Raw genomic sequence first — 15,364 nt, 5'->3', positions numbered from 1 at the left:
TAATGCTTGCTGATAGTTTTAGAAGAATGCTGTTTATCATTTTAAGGAAGGTTACTTTTATTTCTTATGCTTTCTAGTAGTTTCTTAAATAGGAATGAGTACTGTATTTTGTCAAAAGACTTTTCAGCATATATTGTGATAGTTATATGATTGTTTTGACTTTATTATTGATATGGTCAATTTGTTGATAGTTTCCCTAATATTGAAACAACCTTACATTCCCAGTATAAATTCCATCTGGTCATAATTTATAATCTATGTGATATATTGGTGCAATTGTCTTGCTAGTATTTTATTCAAAATTTTTACATCAATATTCATAAGAGAAAGTGATCTATAATTTTCTTTCTGTGTTTTCGCTCTCCCTGGCTTAGGTATCAGTATCATTTCTGTATCATAAAAGGAGTTTGTCAGACTTCCTTCTTTGCCTATTTTTCCAAATAGTTTATATAGTATTGAAATTAATTGTTCTTTAAATATTTGGTAGTAATCACTTGTAAATACATTTGCCCCTGGAGTTTTGGGGGGAACTTTGTTGATGGCTTTTTCAGTTTTTTTTTCTAAGATGGGATGAGTTGGGGTTTCTATTCTTTATCAGTTAAGCTAAGTAATTTATATTTTCATAAATATTCATTGACTTTAGTCAGATAATCAGATTTATCGCATATAATTGGACAGAATATTTCTTAATGATTGCTGTAACTTTTTTGGTGGTGATTTCCTCCTTTTCATTTTTGATAGTGGATATATGATTTTCTTATTTCTTCTTAAAAGTCAAATGAACCAGGCAATTAGAAGTTATATATATATAGACAAAGGGTACAGGTAAGAATTAAATATGAAGGGATATCTTTTTTTTAAATGACAAAATTTAAAGGCAAGAGAGGTATGTACTGGGAGAAAGGAAAAAGAAAAATTGGAATGGTGCAAATTATTTGCCATAAAAAAAAAAGAGGTAAGAAAAAGCTTTTACAGTGGAGGGGAGGAGAGGTGAGAGAGTGAACCTAACTCTCATCAGAATTGCTCAAATAGAAAATAACATATATACTCAATAGGGTTATAGAAATCTATGTTACCCCACAGGAAAATAGGGGGAAAATAAGATATTGGAAAGGGGGAGGGTGATAAAAGAGAGAGCATATTGAGGGAGAGGGTGGTCAGTAGCAAAAAACATTTGAGGAGGAATAGGTAAAAGGAGAGAGAATAAATGGCTGGAAAATACAATTAGCAATAGTAATTGTAAAAAGAATTTCAAAGCAAGTTTCTCTGATATGGCCTCATTTCTCAAACACAGAGGGGACTGAGTCAAATATATAAAAAATAAGAGTGATGTCCCATTGATAAATGATCAAGAAATATGATCTGTGCCCAAAGCTCTATAAATCCATTTATATTCTTTGAGATAACCATACTTTAGATTCAGGGGAAAAACAAGAAAATGATCTATATGTATAAAAATATTCCTAGGAATTTTCTTCTCAGGGCAAAAGAAAAAAAAAAAACAATCCTAGAAATTGAGGATGCCCATCAGTTTGAGAATGACTCAATACACTATGGTATATGTTTATGATAGCTTATTATTGTTTTTCGGGAAATGATGAGCAGGATGCTTTCAGGGATAAAAAAAAAAATTGTAAAGTCCTTCATGAACTCAAGCAAGGTAAGAATACTATATAGAAAGTAATAGCAATGTTCTAAGAAGACCACTATGAATGATTTTAGTTATTCTCAGTAGTACAATCATCTATGGACTACTCTGAAAAACTTATGATGAAAAATCCTATCCATACCCAGAGTAGGAACTGGTTGTCTGAATACAGATTGAAGCATTCTCATCATTCTCTCCTCTCTCTCTCTCTCTCTCTCTCTCTCTCTTTCTCTCTCTCTCTCTCTCTCTCTCTCTCTCTCTCTCTCTCTCTCTCACATACACACACACACACACACACACACACACACACACACACACACACACAGATATTTTCCTGGGGCCCAAGGGAGTCTGTTCTGTGGTGGGATGGAATTGGCTGGTGCTGCTGGAGGTTGCAGGTTTGGTGGCTTAATTGTTGCTTATCTGGCATCATAGTAGTGCTTGATATATGTGCATATAATAAATGTTTGTGACTAATATCTAATATCCATATATAATATTCACATTTTTACAAGGTTTGAAATGTAGGCATATAGTTCACTCATTATTGATATCTCACTAACTATTTTTGTAGCAATTATACATTTTTGCTACATTCACTCCTTAATCTCTCTTGTGAATACATACTTAAATATTCTTAAAATTGCATTGCTTTCAGGATAGAGCTTGTGTAAGCTGGGTTTAATAGAGTTAATCTTTGTTTTCTTTTCATTTCATCCTCTTCAAGTACATTTTGAACTATGAAGTTCAAATATGGTGGCACTACTGTATTTAATCGTTCAGCAAAATCATTATAAAAATATTGGTATATAGTTCAAATATTTTTTTTGTTTTGTCCCCATTCTAGTTTTAGAATCCTTTAAGTGTTCCAGATACAATATCTGTTAGTTAGTTCTTTCTATGACTTTTATATGGGTATTTTCTATTTTAAAAGGGGATACTTATAATGATCTTCTGGCATTCTTTTCCACATACTTTCATAAATAAGTTTATTTTATAAGCTAGGATTACCTTTGGCTACCTCATCTCTAGATATGACAAATAAATTATATCTTTGCTGAGCAAAGTAATTTAAAGGTATTTTTGTTCTTTTCCTATGGGCAATTAGTTTATATTGGTTGAATGTCTGAGGTAATATTGTAATCTATGTCCTTTCTTCCATCATACCCTATTTTTCATTATTAATAGCTTGTTTAAATAGGTCAGATTGGAGTTGCTTTAGTTACATGTCATGTCTTGTAGTAATTTTTTCTAGCTATGTGTTAATTTTTATTTTTGTTTTTGACATATTACAGATGTATCATTTCATTTCAGTTAAAATATAATCACTTTGGACTGATTTTATCTACTTCTTATGTCTAGTTACTATGGATTCATTTCTAGAAGAAAACGTTCATAATATAAAAGCAAAAGGCTTGTATAAAGTTTAAGTCTTTGGCCTTTCTCATTTCTTATTTCTGAACCATATTTTATTTTAATATGAAACTTAAAATCTTTTTTTATAATGAAATTAACACCACCAAATATGAGCATTTCATATGTAAAGAATATAAATAAAGGATTGTATATGAAATTAGGAACCTCATATATACATATATACATACATATATAACACATGTATATGTATATAGCTTTAAAATAAATTAAGCACGTTAGTTCTAAAACTGTCTTTCTTTGTATATTTCTTCTTCAATCTCTTTTTATTCTGTTCTGTACACTGAAAAAGAAAATGCTTTCTTGAAACACTTAGCATTTTTGGATCATCATTATTATTACCTCCCTCCAAATACTTCTTCTGCAAAATTAATTTTACAAAATAACTTTCTTTGTTACCAGTAAGTACAGTCCAAAAAAGTAGATTCTTATTTTACCTTGTCAAAAATGTTCAGCTTACTTTTCAGCTCTATGGTATCACTTCTTTTTTTTTATTTTAATTTTTTTTTATTATATAGCTTTTAATTTACAAGATATACGCATGGGTAATTTTTCAGCATTGACATTGCAAAACCTTTTGTTCCAACTTTTCCCCTCCCTTCCCCCACTTCCTCCCCTAGATGGCAGGTTGACCAATACATATTAAATATGTTAAAGTATAAGTCAAATATAATGTATTTATACAAGTCCATACAGTTATTTTGCTGCACAAGAAGAATCAGACTTTGAATTAGTGTACAATTAGCCTGTGAAGGAAATCAAAAATGCAGGTGGACAAAAATAGAGGGATTGGGAATTCTATGTAGTGGTTCATAGTCATCTCCCAGAATTCTTTCCCTGGGTGTAGCTGATTCAATTCATTATTGCTCTATTGGAACTGATTTGGTTCATCTCATTGTTGAAGAGGGCCACTTCCATCAGAATTGATCATCATATAGTATTGTTGTTGAGGTATATAATGATCTCCTGGTCCTGCTCATTTTACTCAGCATCAGTTCCTGTAAGTCATTCCAGGCCTTTCTGAAATCATCCTGCTGGTCATTTCTTTCAGAGCAATAACATTCCATAACATTCATATACCACAATTTATTCAACCATTCTCCAATTGATGGGCATCTACTCAGTTTCCAGTTTCTGGACATTACAAAGATGGATGTATGGCATCACTTCTTTGTGAAGTTTTGAGCACCACATTTCATCATTAGATCACTGTAAGTGCAGCTGGTCATTGCATAGATCAAAAGTTATCAGTTTTTCTAAATTATTTTTGTAATAAATTGTGTATATTTCTTTCCTTCTTCAACTGCATCAATTCATATAGGGCTTCTTTGAGAATCTAAGGCGGATTCATTTTAGTTATAATATACTACTCCTATTTTATTAATAATGAGAATATCAATCTTGACACAACTTCAATAACTTTGTTAAAGTTTGTGACATTTGTAGTATCTCAGACCCACTTTTATGTTAGTACCATTATCATTGCAAAAGTAAAAAGACTGAGTACAAGACTGAGGCACATTTGGATTTTCCTTGGTTCCATGGGTTTCATCAGCCAGATGATTTATTACCAAAAAGCACATATACTAACCATAAACCTCTCAGCTCTTGGCTAGGCTATTCTTCAGGAAGCAGACTCAGTTTGATTTAAGTATGGAATTATACTCAATATATATATATATATATATATATATATATATATATATATTGAAATTGACAAACTGTAATGGGCTGAGGCTTGAGTTGATGCACTGAGGTCCCAAGCACATGAGGCTAAATAGTAATTGGACCATACTCTATTAATATATAAGCTTGGAATAAGAATGGCCCCCGCCCACTCTTTGTGCAAGTCCTGATGTGTTGTATAGGAAATGACGATTTTGGTGGGTGGAGGCAGGGAAGTGGAAAAGGAAGGGGAGGAGAGATTTTTGGGATTGCCATTGCCACGGTGGGCTCAGCTCAGATCGCTCTCTGTTAGCTGGCTTCCTGTCACAGCTGCCTATATTTGCTACCGCAATCTTTATTCACCTCTTCACTTCAATAAATATTGAAGGTTTTTCCCTTAACCTGAATTCCTGACTCCGGCTGATTTTAAATACGCGGTCATTACATTTGGCGCCCAAGCGTGGGAACCAAGGACCCTACTTTCACTGAAGAAGTCGCCAGTGACCAGGAACTTAGGTGAGTATAAGACCTAAACAGGGAACTTATTTTCTTAAAGACTAAACTAGTAACTTTTTGGCTGAAATGGGACAGATCCTAGGTAAAGATTCTCCATCCCCCACCCCAACCCCCCCACCCCCAGTTCCACCCAGGAGTGGTGCTATAGAAAGCCTGCTTAAGCTGATAGAAGAGCAAGGGCTACTTGTAACTTGGGAACACGCAGCCAAACTTCTGGCTATATTAAAACGAACCTCCTCTTGGTTCTTAGAGGAAGAGCAGATCTCTCTAGATAACTGAAAATTGGTTGGTCAACAGCTCTCCGCAAATAACAATGAAAACGGTCCTCATTCAGTTTCCTTCTAGGCATTTTATTTATACAATAAGATACAGTTGGCCTTAAAATACCTTATAAGTTCTAGGAGAAAAGGAAAAAACTCTAAGAATGGCCAAATGCGGAAGCCTGAGATAAAGGAGGAAGACAAAGAACAGATTAATGGCCATATCCCCACAGGGCATGAAGACTTAAGTGAGGCTCAAGGGCAGGGTGAATCTGAGGCAGCTTCAGCCCCACCTGAGGAGCAGGTAATTGGCTCTCCTCCATCAACTCCACCCTCCGGGATGGAGGGAGGAGAGGTAGTGGGGGAAGCAGTGACAGCACCAGCACCTCCCCCTCAGCATCCAGCACCTCCCCCCCAGCATCCAGCTGCTCCTTTGAGTAGATTGCAAAAGGGATTACTTAAGGCCAAAGAAGAAGGGAGAAATGTATTGGAATTCCAACACCACATTTTTTCAGTTATTCAACAGTTTAATTCTTCAGGTCAAGAAAGTAGAAGATACTCTCCTTTTGATATAGAAATCCTCAAAGACCTGAAAAAAGCTTGCACTCTTTATGGGGCTACATCAGCTTATGTTAAGATGTTATTACAGAATTTGGCCTTTGAAATCTTGACCCCTAATGACTGGAAATCTATAGCAAAGATATGCCTAGAACTTGGACAAAACTACTTGTAGCTTTCTGAATATAGTGAGCTCTGTAGCATACAAGCCCAACAAAATAGTAAAAGGTGTTGGTCCTTATGCAGATGTCGCAGTACAGATTAACTATTCTATGGCAGCATATGAGCAAATTGCTGCTAATGCTATCAAAGCGTGGGCTTCTGTCCACAATAAAGACGACAAGGGGGGGGGGGGCCTTCACAAAAATAACACAAGGGCCAAATGAACCCTTTGCTGACTTTGTGGGACGTTTGCAGACAGCTATCACAAGAACAAATGGAGAAAATCCAATAACAGACATTTTGATAAGGCAACTTGCTAAGGAAATGCTAATGAGGTTTGCAGAAGAATTATACTAGGACTCCGCAAGGATGCTCCTTTAGAGGAGCTCATAAGACGCTGTGCCACAGTGGGCACAGATGCCTTTTATACCCAGGCTATGGTGCAGACTTCCCAAAATCCAAACATGGGAAGACAGAGTCCCTCTTGGCAAGGGACTTCCAGAGAGACTCGTATATGCTTTCATTGTGGAAAAGTAGGGCATCTGAAAGCTCAATGTTGGTATAGAGATAGAATGGGAAAACAAGGTGGGAGAACAAGACCCAATACCCCATGTCCAAAATGCAACAGAGGCTTCCATTGGGCCTCAGAATGCAGACAGATTCAGGGAAACGGGATGAGGGGCCCAGCCCCAGGGCCCAAGGCAAAAAACACTTGGGGCATGATGGCAGCCAATGGTGCACCCAGAGAGTGCCTAGAAGTCCAGTATCCAGACATGACCAATCAGCCAGAAAGCCATATGATGGGAGAAGGGGATTACACAGTCAACCAGCCAGGAAACAACCTGATGGCAGAAGGGAATTACAATTGGGGAGAATAGAGCTGTATGCAGCTGGGACAACTGAGATACCCCCTGGAGAGGTGAAATCTGTTCCTCTCCAACCTATGGATCCCCTACCTCCAGGCACAGTAGGCTTGACCATTTCACCTCCTTTTTGTACATACAAAACAGTGTCCATCCACACACTGATGTGGGAAACTGGAGAATGTGTAGATAATATCCCAGTCACTAATACAGGTAGACAATGTGTGACTTATCATCCAGGAGAAGTAGTAGCATCAGGTTTACTCATACAGAATCCTAAGAAGCAACCTGGTGATAGTCACCCAGATTCTGACTCCAGACTACAAAATCCAGGAATATACTGGACATCAGCTGTAACAGCTGACCGACCTATGCTCACGATCTATATAAATGGCCTACCATTGGAAGGATTGGTAGACACAGGTGCAGATCGTAGTTATTAGAGGTGCCAATTGCCCCAGTCACTGGCCAAAGATTAAAGCAGACACCTATATGTCTGGAGTAGGAGGATCAATAGCAATAAAGTTAGTGCTGCCCCTATGAGATGGACCTTTGAAGGCAAAACAGGAGTTTTTACTCCTTTTATAGTTGAAAAACTCCCCATCAATCTGTGGGGAAGAGATGTTTTACAACAATTAGGGTTAAAAATGAGTACTTCGATTTTTTAAGCAGGGCTGCTGTTGAAGGCCAGCCAACACTTTCACCTGTTCCTATCCAATGGAAAACTGATACACCAGTGTGGATAGAACAGTGGCCCTTAGGTAGTGATAAAATTCAGGCCTTATTAGATATAGTACAGGAGCAGCTTGAACAAGGGCATTTACAACCTTCTCTAAGTCCTTGGAATTCCCCAGTGTTCGTTGTAAAAAAGAAATCGGGAAAATGGAGGATGCTCACTGATTTAAGAAAAGTAAATGAACAGATGGAAACTATGGGAACTCTTCAGCCTGGACTTCCATCTCCTACTCAATTGCCTAGAGAGTGGCCTCTTTGGGTCATCGATATTAAGGATTGTTTCAATTCTATCCCTCTGGATAAGGAGGATATGAAAAGATTTGCCTTTTCAGTGCCCAGCATTAACTTAGCTGAGCCTTATAAAAGATATGAATGGACAGTTTTGCCACAGGGAATGAAAAACAGCCCCACTATGTGTCAAATGTACGTTGCTGCTGCTCTTGCTCCAATAAGAAAAGCATTTCCAAAAGTTATGCTATTACATTATATGGATGACTAAAGAATGCCCTTTTGGAAATATTGCATAGACAGTAGGAGATATTGACCTGGAGCTTAAGAGGTAGTTAAGGATCTGGGAGTCATTTATATGGAGATAACTGAATCTCTAGGGTATATCTGATTATGTATTTCAAAGAATTATGGGAAATGAACAAGTTTATGGGCATTGCTGTGTTTTTTAATATTAAATGAAAAAAATTGATCAATCAAGTGTCAGGAAAGATTTGCTAAAGGATGTGCACCCTAGGAACAAATGCTAGAAGCATGTCTACAAAAGACCATAGAAACACTAAGATACTACAAATTATACATAGCTGAAGAGAAAATTCAAAGACATACTCCTTTTCAATATTTAGGATATGAAGTATACCCTAAGGTACTTACAGTACAAAAATTATCCTTAAGAACAGAGAAGCTAAACACCTTAAATGATTTTCAGAAATTGATAGGAGATATTCAATGGATGCGACCAGTGTTAGGCTTGACTACCTATAGTTACAACCATTATATGATATTTTAAGGGGAGACAGTGCTTTAAATTCACCACACCAGCTTACAAAAGAAGCTCAAGAGGCTTTGAGAGAAGTTGAACTGGCTTTATCCAATGTGTCACTCAAAAACCCTTGGAAATATCAGTTTTTGCCACACAAGAGGCACCCACAGCAGTCCTTCATCAAGGAGACAGTGTGATAGAGTGGGTGAACCTCCCAGCACAACCAGAACAAAGCCTTACTCCTTACCCAGTGCTTGTGGCTAGAATTTTGTTAAAGGCCATTAAGCGAGCTGTACAATTATCTGGGGCAAGACCTGATAAGATATACACCTTTTACACCAATACACAAATTTTTTTTAATTTAATTTTTATTTAATAATTACTTTATATTGACACTCGTTTCTGTTCCGATTTTTTTTTCCCTCCCTCCCTCCTTCCGCCCCCTCCCCTAGATGGCAAGCAGTCCTTTATATGTTGGCTATGTTGCAGTATATCCTAGATACAATATATGTTTGCAGAACTGAACAGTTCTCTTGTTGCATAGGGAGAATTGGATTCAGAAGGTATAAATAACCCGGGAAGAAAAACAAAAATGCAGATAGTTCACATTCGTTTCCCAGTGTTCTTTCTTTGGGTGTAGCTGCTTTTGTCCGACATTTATCAATTGAAACTCAGGTCTCTTTGTCAAAGAAATCCACTTCCATCAAAATATGTCCTCATACAATATCGTTGTCGAAGTGTATAATGATCTCCTGGTTCTGCTCATTTCACTTAGCATCAGTTCATGTAAGTCTCGCCAGTCCTCTCTGTATTCATCCTGCTGGTCATTTCTTACAGAACAATAATATTCCATAACATTCATATACCACAATTTACCCAGCCATTCTCCAATTGATGGGCATCCATTCATTTTCCAGTTTCTAGCCACTACAAACAGGGCTGCTACAAACATTTTGGCACATACAGGTCCCTTTCCCTTCTTTAGTATTTCTTTGGGATATAAGCCCAATAGAAACACTGCTGGATCAAAGGGTATGCACAATTTGATAATTTTTTGGGCATAATTCCAGATTGCTCTCCAGAATGGTTGGATTCGTTCACAACTCTAGCAGCAATGCATTAGTGTCCCAGTTTTCCCGCATCCCCTCCAACATTCATCATTATTTTTTCCTGTCATCTTAGCCAATCTGACAGGTGTGTAGTGGTATCTCAGAGTTGTCTTAATTTGCATTTCTCTGATCAATAATGATTTGGAACACTCTTTCATATGAGTGGTAATAGTTTCAATTTCATCCTCTGAAAATTGTCTGTTCATATCCTTTGACCATTTATCAATTGGAGAATGGCTTGATTTCTTATAAATTTGAGTCAGTTCTCTATATATTTTGGAAATGAGGCCTTTATCAGAACCTTTAACTGTGAAAATGTTTTCCCAGTTTGTTGCTTCCCTTCTAATCTTGTTTGCATTAGTTTTATTTGTACAAAGGCTTTTTAATTTGATGTAATCAAAATTTTCTATTTTGTGATCAGTAATGGTCTCTAGTTCATCTTTGGTCACAAATTTCTTTCTCCTCCACAAGTCTGAGAGATAAACTATTCTATGTTCCTCTAATTTATTTATAATCTCGTTCTTGATGCCTAGGACCCATTTTGATCTTATCTTGGTATATGGTGTTAAGTGTGGGTCCATGCCTAATTTCTGCCATACTAATTTCCAATTATCCCAGCAGTTTTTATCAAATAATGAATTCTTTTCCCAGAAGTTAGGGGCTTTGGGTTTGTCAAACACTAGATTGCTATAGTTGACTATTCTGTCTTGTGAACCTAGCCTTTTCCACTGATCCAGTAATCTATTTCTTAGCCAATACCAAATGGTTTTGGTGACTGCTGCTTTATAATATAATTTTAGATCAGGTACAGCTAGGCCACCTTCATTTGATTTTTTTTTTCATTAATTCCCTTGAGATTCTCGACTTTTTATTGTTCCATATGAATTTTGTTGTTATTTTTTCTAGATCAATAAAATATTTTCTTGGAAGTCTGATTGGTATAGCACTAAATAAATATATTAGTTTAGGGAGTATTGTCATCTTTATTATGTTCGCTCGGCCGATCCAAGAGCACTTAATATTTTTCCAATTATTTAAGTCTGACTTTATTTGTGTGGAGACTTTTTTTATAAATTTGCTCATATAATTCCTGACTTTCCTTTGGTAGATAGATTCCCAAATATTTTATGCTATGAACAGTTATTCTGAATGGAATTTCTCTTTGTATCTCTTGTGGTTGGGTTTTGTTGGTGATGTATAAAAATGCTGAGGATTTATGGGGATTTATTTTGCATCCAGCTACTTTGCTAAAATTATGAATTATTTCCAATAGCTTTTTAGTAGAATCTCTGGGGTTCTCTAGGTATACCATCATATCATCTGCAAAGAGTGATAGTTTGGTTTCCTCATTGCCTACTCTAATTCCTTTAATCTCTTTCTCGACTCTTATTGCCGAGGCTAGTGTTTCTAATACGATATTAAATAATAATGGTGATAGTGGGCAACCTTGCTTCACTCCAGATCTTACTGGGAAAGGTTCCAGTTTTTCCCCATTGCATATGATGCGTACTGATGGTTTTAAATATATGCTCCTGACTATTTTAAGGAAAAGTCCATTTATTCCTATGTTCTCAAGTGTTTTTATTAGGAATGGATGTTGGATTTTATCAAATGCTTTTTCTGCATCTATTGAGATGATCATATGGTTTTTGTTTGTTTGGTTATTGATATAGTCAATTATGCTAATAGTTTTCCTAATATTGAACCAGCCCTGCATTCCTGGTATAAATCCTACTTGGTCATAGTGTATTATCCTGGTGACGATTTTCTGTAATCTTTTTGCTAATATTTTATTTAAGATTTTAGCATCAATATTCATTAGGGAGATTGGTCTATAATTTTCTTTCTCTGTTTTCAGCCTACCTGGTTTAGGTATCAGTACCATGTCTGTGTCATAAAAGGAGTTTGGTAGGACTCCTTCAATCCCTATTTTTTCAAATGGTTTATATAACATTGGAGTTAATTGTTCTTTAAATGTTTGGTAGAATTCACATGTAAATCCATCTGGTCCTGGGGATTTTTTCTTAGGGAGTTGATTGATAGTTTGTTCTATTTCTTTTTCTGAGATGGGACTGTTTAGGATATTTACTTCTTCCTCTGTTAGTTTGGGCAAGCTATATTTTTGGAGGTATTTTTCTATTTCTTTTAAGTTGTCGAATTTATTGGCATAAAGTTGGGCAAAGTAACTCCTAATTATTGCTCTAATTTCCTCTTCGTTAGTGGCGAGTTCTCCCTTTTCATTTTTAAGACTGACAATTTGATTTTCCTCTTTCCTTTTTTAAATCAGATTTACTAAGGGTTTGTCTATTTTGTTGGTTTTTTCATAGAACCAACTCTTAGTTTTATTAATTAATTCAATAGTTTTTTTACTTTCAATTTTATTGATCTCTCCTTTTATTTTTAGAATTTCAAGTTTAGTGTTTGACTGGGGGTTTTTAATTTGTTCCTTTTCTAGCATTTTTAGTTGCAAACCCAATTCATTGACCTTCTCTTTCTCTATTTTATACAAATAGGCCTCTAGAGATATGAAATTTCCCCTTATTACCGCTTTGGCTGCATCCCATACATTTTGGTATGATGTCTCATTATTATCGTTTTCTTGGATGAAGTTATTAATTATGTCTATGATTTGCTGTTTCACCCAATCATTCTTTAGTATGAGATTATTTAGTTTCCAATTATTTTTTGGTCTACTTCCTCCTGGTTTTTTGTTGAATGTAATTTTCATTGCATCGTGGTCTGAAAAGGATGCATTTACTATTTCTGCCTTACTGCATTTGAGTTTGAGGTTTTTATATTCCTAATATATGGTCAATTTTTGTATAGGTTCCATGAACTGCTGAAAAGAAAGTGTATTCCTTTCTGTCTCCATTACATTTTCTCCAGAGATCTATCATATCTAACTTTTCTAGTATTCTATTTACCTCTTTGACTTCTTTCTTATTTATTTTGTGGTTTGATTTATCTAATTCTGAGAGTGCAAGGTTAAGATCTCCCACTATTATGGTTTTACTGTCTATTTCTTCTTGCAGCTCTCTTAGTTTCTCTTTTAAGAATTTAGATGCTACCCCACTTGGTGCATATATGTTTAATATAGATAGTGCTTCATTATCCATGTTACCCTTTAGCAAGATATAGTGCCCTTCCTTATCTCTTTTAATTAGATCAATTTTTGCTTTAGCTTGATCTGAGATCAGGATGGCTACCCCTGCTTTTTTGACTTCACCTGAAGCATAGTAGATTTTGCTCCAACCTTTTACCTTTAACCTGCATGTATCTCCCCGCTTCAGTTGTGATTCCTGTAAACAACATATTGTAGGATTCTGGCTTTTAATCCATTCTGCTAACCGCTTCCTCTTTATGGGGGAGTTTACCCCGTTCACGTTTATGGTTAGAATGACCAATTCTGTATTACTTGCCATCTTGTTAACCCCGGTTTATGCTTTTCTCCCTTCTTTCCCCTTTCCCACCCTTCCCAGTATTAAGCTTGTGAGCACCACTTGCTTCTCACAGCCCTCCCTTTTTAGTATCCCTCCCCCCTCCTTAGAGTTCCTCCCCCTATCTTACCCCTTTCCCTCCCAGTTCCCGTATTCCCTTCCGCTTAGCTTATTCCTTCCCTTTTCACTTTTCCCTTCTCACTTTTCAATGAGGTGGGAGAAGTTTCACCATAGATCGAATATGTCTTAAGATTTTTCACTTAAAGCCAATTCTGAAGGCAGTAAGATACCCACTATATTCATCCCCCTCCATTCTTTCTCTCAGATATAATAGGTTTCCTATGCCTCTTCATGAGATGTACTACCCCCACTTTACCCTTTTTCTGATACAATGTCCTTTCCACATCAATTTCTAGAACAAGGTATACATGTATTCTTTATACATCTATATAGTCAAAATATAGTTCCCAAGATTAATCTTTACCTTTTTAGATTTCTCTTGAGTTCTATATTTGTAGATCAAACTTTTTGTTAACTTCTGGTTTTTTCATCAGAAATAGATGAAATTCGCTTACTTCGTTGAATGTCCATCTTCTTCCCTGGAAAAAGATGCTCATTCTCGCTGGGTAAGTTATTTTTGGTTGCATACCAAGTTCCTTAGCCTTTCGGAATATCATTTTCCAGGCCCTTCGATCTTTTAATGTGGATGCTGCCAGATCCTGGGTGATCCTTATTGTGGCTCCTTGATACTTGAATTGGGTTTTTCTAGCCGCTTGCAATATTTTTTCCTTCATCTGAGGGTTCTGGCATTTGGCCACTATATTCCTTGGTGTTTTGATTTTAGGATCCCTTTCAGTGGGTGATCGATGAATCCTTTCAATGTTTATTTTTTCCTCTGTTCCTATGACTTCTGGGCAGTTCTCTTTGATAATTTCCTGGAAAATAGTGTCCAGGCTCTTTTTTTCATCATGTTTTTCTGGGAGTCCAATGATTCTCAGATTGTCTCTCCTGGATCTGTTTTCCAGGTCTGTTGTCTTCCCCAGAAGGTTTTTCACATTTTTCTCCATTGTTTGATTTTTTTGGATTTGCTTGACTGATTCTTCTTGTCTCCTCGAGTCATTCAATTCCACTTGTTCAATTCTGATTTTCAGTGAAGTATTTTCTTCACTCACTTTTTTAAAATCTTTTTCTAATTGTCCAATTGAGTTCTTTTGTTCTGTGGAATTTGTTTCCATTTTGCCAATTTTGTTTTTTAGAGAGCTGTTTTCTGTTTCCAGTTCACTAATCCTATTTTTCAAGGATTTTACTTCTTTATCCACTCTCTCTTTAACTTTCTCCAGGCTCTTTTGCCAAGCCTCCCTCTCCTTTTCCCAAGCCTCACTCTGCTTTCCCCATTTTTCTTCTAGCTCCCTTGTGAGAGCCTTTTTAATCACTTCTATGAGGTTCATCTGTGCTGAGGAACAGATGATCTCCTCCTTTGGGGATTCACCTGGGGACTATCTGTTTTTAGTCTCCTCAGGATTTAGAGTCTGCTCTCTATCTGTATAGAAGCTGTCAAGGGTTAAAGTCCTCTTCAGCTTCTTGCTCATTCTGTCTAATAATCAGAGACAAACTACCAAAGAAAAACAGAAAAAACTTGAGTCTTTCTTTGGGGGAGGGGCTGGGTATGTTATCAAGCTTCCTCTACAGACTGCAGGGGGCAGCAGTGAGGCACTAGCAGGACTGTGTTGCGCGTGCGCTCTGAGATCCCAGAGCGTTCTGAGTCACTGTGGGGGGGAAAGGGGGGGGGGTCGGCCAGGTCCCGAGAGACTCCAGCTGTTTGGGGTTGTATTCTTAACCCCCGGTGTTTTTAGCTTCTCTGCTGGGCTGCTGACTTGCTGCCGGAGCAAAGTATCCAAACCTGTAGCGAAGCTCTCCCCGCAGAGACGGCTGCGATCACTCCCCACCCCCTCTCCAGTGTGCTCCCGTGCTCTCACTGCCGCTGCC

The sequence above is a fragment of the Antechinus flavipes genome, chromosome 6 (genome assembly GCF_016432865.1).
Source record: "Antechinus flavipes isolate AdamAnt ecotype Samford, QLD, Australia chromosome 6, AdamAnt_v2, whole genome shotgun sequence".
Classification (NCBI taxonomy): domain Eukaryota; kingdom Metazoa; phylum Chordata; class Mammalia; order Dasyuromorphia; family Dasyuridae; genus Antechinus; species Antechinus flavipes.
The sequence above is the reverse complement of the archived record's forward strand: the minus strand, read 5'-3'. Positions refer to the sequence as shown.